The following is a 5827-nucleotide window of genomic DNA, read 5'->3' on the forward strand; positions in this document are numbered from 1 at the left end:
TACAGAAAAGTTGTAAAAATAGTACAGAGTCCCTGCGTATATTTCGCTCAGTTTCTTCTAATGCTGACAACACTGCCCTGTTATTAAATAACCTACAGACTTTACTCAGACTTTGGCAGCTTCCTCTGAAAGGGTCTCTTTGCACTCTACAATCCCTCTTTGCACTTAGTTGTAACACATTGCGCGCCTCTGGTCAAGTAGGGTTCCTTAGTCTGCTTTTCTTTTATGACCTGGACACTTTAAAGTCAGTTATATCTGTAGAAAGTCTCTCGATTTGAGTTTGTGTGAGTTTTCATGATTAGACTGAGGTTGTCCGTTTTTGGAAAGACAGCCACAGAAGCATGAGGATGTCCTTCTGAATGCATCATGTCATGGAGCCCATAGGGTGCTGATTGTGTCATCACTGGGGATGTAACCTTAATACCGGGTGACAATCTGATCGAGTTGGGATGTTTATCCCACCCAAGTTTCATTATGAACTCTAATCCCCAGCACTGGAGGTAGGGGCTGGTGGGGGCCTGGTTTGGATCTTGGGAGAGGATCCCTCATGGATTGGTGCTGTCTTCATGATAGTGAGTTTTTGCAAGATCTGGTCATTTACAAGTGTCACATCTCCCACCCCACACTCACTCTTGCTCCTGCTTTTGCCATGAGATGTGCCCACTCCCGCTTCACCTATCATGATTGGAACCTTCCTGAGGCCTCCCCAGAAGCGGATGCCACTTTGCTTCCTGTACAACCTGCAGAACCATGAACCAATTAAATCTTTTTTCTTACATAAATTACCAGCCTAGGCTGGGCGCAGTGGCTCATGACTATAATCCCAGCACTTTGGGAGGCTGCAGCAGGTGGATCACGAGGTCAGGAGTTCGAGACCATCCTGGCCAACATAATGAAACCCTGTCTCTACTAAAAATACAAAAATTAGCTGGATGTGGTTGTGCGCACCTGTAATCCTAGCTACTCGGGAAGCTGAGGCAGGAGAATCGCTTGAACCTGGGAGGCGGAGGTTGCATTGAGCCAAGATCATGCCATTGCATTCCAACCTGGGCAATAGAGTGAGACTCTGTCTCAAAAAAGTAAAGTAAAATTAAATTAAATTACAGCCTCAGGCATTTCTTCATAGCAATGCTAGAACGGCCTGATATGAAACCCATCTGCCATCTTTCTCCACCCTAGTAGTACCATTTTTTCCTTCTGAAATGAAAGTATCTCGTGGAGGTACTTGGAGAGGATGCATACATTCTGTTTTCCATAATTTTTTTCACAAACTAATTTTACTATTAATAACTTTATTCTTTGTTTCCTCATCCTTTTCTGAAACATGTATTTCACAATTGACTATGCCAGTTGACGCTTATGTGTATCATAGTAATTTTAAACATGACTTTAAAAAGTCCCTCTTTCGGCCGGGCGCGGTGGCTCAAGCCTGTAATCCCAGCACTTTGGGAGGCCGAGACGGGCGGATCACAAGGTCAGGAGATTGAGACCATCCTGGCTAACACGGTGAAACCCCGTCTCTACTAAAGAATACAAAAAACTAGCCGGGCGACGAGGCGGGCGCCTGTAGTCCCAGTTACTTGGGAGGCTGAGGCAGGAGAATGGCGTAAACCTGGGAGGCGGAGCTTGCAGTGAGCCGAGATTCGGCCACCGCACTCCAGCCTAGGCGACAGAGCCAGACTCCGTCTCAAAAAAAAAAAAAAAAAAAAAAAAAAAAAAAAAAAAAAAAAAAAAAATCCCTCTCTCAAACAAGTAATTATACCCCGGAGAGGAGTCTAACTATGCTTAGACTCCAAGGGTTAGAGAAGCGCCAACTATCTGATTCTACCAAGAGGCAGAGTGTGAACTGAGTTAGACACAAGGCAGGGAAGGGCAGAGGACCTCTCCTGGGAGAGGAAAGGTGAATGTCTTCTGGCCTGAGAACACATGTTCACAAATGTCTAACTATGATTGTGCTGAGCAGCTGATCAGAGCTGGGATTAGGGACCTTGGTGCCTGGAAAGCATAGTTGAGCTGCACTATACTTCAGAAGTAGTCAAGGGAAGAGCACTTTGCTGGCCACAGTTGTCAGCAAAAGATTTTTCAATCAGATGTCAGCATCTGAGAGTGAAGGAAAGGGTTTTTATCCTGCCTTCTTTGCAGAACTGCATTTGATTCATGGCTGCCACATCAGCAGATGACTCAGCCCTCCTGGGCATTCTATGGCTATGCAGACCTGCTTGTTAAGTAAACCCTTTGATGTTCCAGGCACAAACGGCAGAGTTAAAGTCACCAATAAAATGTGAAGGGAGTGTTTTAAAAAATGATTTGACTGTCTCCATCGGATCATGGTGTGAGCATTTGGGGCAATAGAGTGTGTAACAAATTATTGGAGAAAAAACATCTATCCATACATCTATTTATTTATAAATTTCTTTTCAACACAACCCATATCCATGCAGTCTGCTTCAGCTTCCTAGTTCACATGAACATAAACTGATATGGCATCAATGCAGTTGGTGGGCTTGTGGTTCCCTTTTCTAATGGTATGGTGATTTCCATTGTCTTTCCCCTGTCATTAGAGAAAGACCACTCTTATTTAAATGCTGGTGGACAGATTCATACATATTAGCTTCTGGACACCACAGTAATTAAGACACCATCTGCCTCTGTTTAAATATGGTGCAGTTTGTACACAGAAAACCCTAGAATTATCTGTTCTTCTTTGAACAAAGAGAGTGGGTAACACACATTCATGCCAAAACAAAACGAACAAGCATTTTGGTCAAATATGAGCCGTCCTATATCCACTTCAATTTGAACTCATACCCATTATATATTTTGAGGTAGGGGAAAGGAGTCTATTTAATGTTGGATATCTTCTCTTTTTTTATCCATGCATAATAGATGTACATAGTTATGGGGTACATGTGATATTTTAATACATTCATATAATTTGTAAAGATCAAATCGGTGTACTTCAGATATTCATCATCGTAAACATTTTTCTTTATGCTAGAACCGTTAGAGTTCTTGCTATTTTGAGGCATACAAAACAGATTATTATAAGCTATAGTTACTCTACTAATGTTGAAACATCTTTAACTTAGGGTCCTGGCTGAAGGGAAACAGTGAAGTGCAAGCAAAAGAACAGAGGTATTAGGAGAAAGGCTTCTACCTCTCTTTGTGTTTCTAGCCTTGGCTCTCAAGCCAATACTAAGATAAAAAAAAATTCGGTATATGTTACATCTAGCACAATTTTCAACATAAAGGGAATTTCAGGGATAATTGTCATTCTCTTTACCACAGATGCAAGCAGACATTGACACACGCACAGACATGTGTACATTTCACAGGAACTTTGAAACATGAAGACCAGAATGAGGACTGAAGAGATAAAATGAGAATTTTCTAGATTCAGCACATTCTTATGTATAGGATTTCCAACCAAATTCTGCAGCTCCAAAAGGGTCAGAATGTTTGGAGAAGATCCCAATAAACATGTCAACCTGAGGTCTTTTATTCTGTTCATTACCTCCAAACCTCCCAGTGCTCACAGGTCCCCACCACCACTAATCAGAACAAGGATTGCTTTTTGTCCTACAATCTTCCCATTACAAGCTAACCAATTAAAAGTGAAAAATTGTGCTTCAACTGTGAAAAGGTTCCAGCTCCTAAAGAAGATGAACTGGAACGAAAGGGCTCCTTTGTTCATTTTTCTTTTCTCTGGGAAAGCTACCTTTAAGGCTGCAAGAATATAGCACGCAATTATTCTAAAAGGATATGCTTTGAGACTTTTAATTCATTTGAATCTTCTTGTATTATGAAAGCGATACTTCTTTTTAAGGCTTTCAGACAACGAGCTTAATTTTCATATTGTTTCATTCAGGGACAAAACAAAACTTTGTATAAACTGAATGGAAAATGACTCTTTTGTGGTGAAGAATCTGTGCTTGCATTTAATTATAATGCACGGAAGTGTTTCTTACTAATTAAACATTTAAATGAAGGGGGGTATAAATAGAAATTTAAAAAGGAGAGTGAGCAAGACATAGTTCATCCATCCCAAGATGAAGGTCCTCAACAGTTCTTGTTTTATTTATTTATTTTTTTTTTGAGACGGAGTCTGGCTCTGTCGCCCCAGGCTGGAGTGCAGTGGCCGGATCTCAGCTCACTGCAATCTCCGCCTCCCAGGTTTATGCCATTCTCCTGCCTCAGCCTCCCGAGTAGCTGGGACTACAGGCGCCTGCCACCTCGCCTGGCTAGTTTTTTTGTGTGTTTTTTAGTAGAGACGGGGTTTCACCGTGTTAGCCAGGATGGTCTCGATCTCCTGACCTTGTGATCCGCCCGTCTCCGGCTCCCCAAGTGCTGGGATTACAGGCTTGAGCCACCGCGCCCAGCCATCAGTTCTTGTTTTTTAACATACCCAAAGCTGATGTGATTGCCTGGGGTTTTAAAAGTGTCTCTGAACATTTTAGGGGAAATTTTTCACTGTATATGATTATTACTAAATTAGCAATATTACAGACTTATCAAGGAGGGGTCTTCAAGTGCTTTATTATCTAATTAAACCTCACAACATGCTGCAATTTTATTAATACAGAAAATGAGATACAGTACAGTTAGTGTCTGGCTTTATTGTATACAATGAGAAAAGGGATGAGAATATAATTTGACATTGAACACACTTCAGTCACTGAACCATCCAGACTGCTGCCGAACACATATTTCTGTTCATTAGAAAATTTTGGCAAAACAGGAAAGTCTCTTCACATAGATACTCAGTTTTCAACTTTAAAAATATAAAGTAGCGCCGAGATGGGCGGATCACGAGGTCAGGAGATCGAGATCATCCTGGCTAACACGGTGAAACCCGTCTCTACTAAAAAAAAAAATACAAAAAACTAGGCAGGCGCGGTGGTGGCGCCTGTAGTCCCAGCTACTAGGAGGCTGAGGCAGGAGAATGGTGTGAACCCAGGAGGCGGAGCTTGCAGTGAGCTGAGATCTGGCCACTGCACTCCAGCCTGGGCGACAGAGCGAGACTCCGTCTCAAAATAAAGTAGCTTTATCTTATGGAGTCATTGTGTTGATGATAACTATGAGACTTTATTTGTCCATGCCTTTCTCTTGTCCTACATTTATTTCCAACCACTCCTTGAGCAGGAGGGAGTGATCATCTGCCTCTGGTGAAACGAGGGATCTATGCTTTGTTCTAGGAGAGAATGACATATAAATTATTTTTACTTTCTTCAGCACACGGTTATTCAGTACCTAAGTGCGGCGACATGTTGTGCAATCCAGCAATACTATTTCATGCTCATCCTCTCACCTACTAGAGAACTTAGCATGACACCATGAACATAGAAGGTGTCGAATAGACATTTACAAAAGGAAACAGCAAGCGCTTGCCAGAAGTATTTAGGGGATGTGGGACAGTCTGTCACATGCCAAGCAGAGGACTGTCACTCACTACACCTCTTGCTGCACACACCTAAGGACTGGGCAGAAAACGCCCAGCAGAATGGCAATAGGGACATGCATGCTACAGGAATATGCCTAGAACTGATAGAGCAGAGCAACGTCTGGAAAGAGTATATGTATCAAACTTTCGTGTATCTGTGTGAGGCTTTGATGTTTAATAAAACCTCAGTGGTTTAAAATAAGCATTTGCTATTTTTCATGAATATACAAGCCAGTGGGGCAGTTCTGGTCTTGGCTAGGTGGGCTCTCTCATGTTTGAGGGTGGTCCAGCTGTAAACTGTTCTAGGCTGGGGAATGCAGGCTCCCTTCAGATGGTCTCTCATCCTCTACCAGGCTAGAGTAGGCTTGTTGGGAAAGAGAGCATCAA

This window comes from Rhinopithecus roxellana, unplaced genomic scaffold (assembly GCF_007565055.1).
Source record: "Rhinopithecus roxellana isolate Shanxi Qingling unplaced genomic scaffold, ASM756505v1 contig272, whole genome shotgun sequence".
Classification (NCBI taxonomy): Eukaryota; Metazoa; Chordata; class Mammalia; order Primates; family Cercopithecidae; genus Rhinopithecus; species Rhinopithecus roxellana.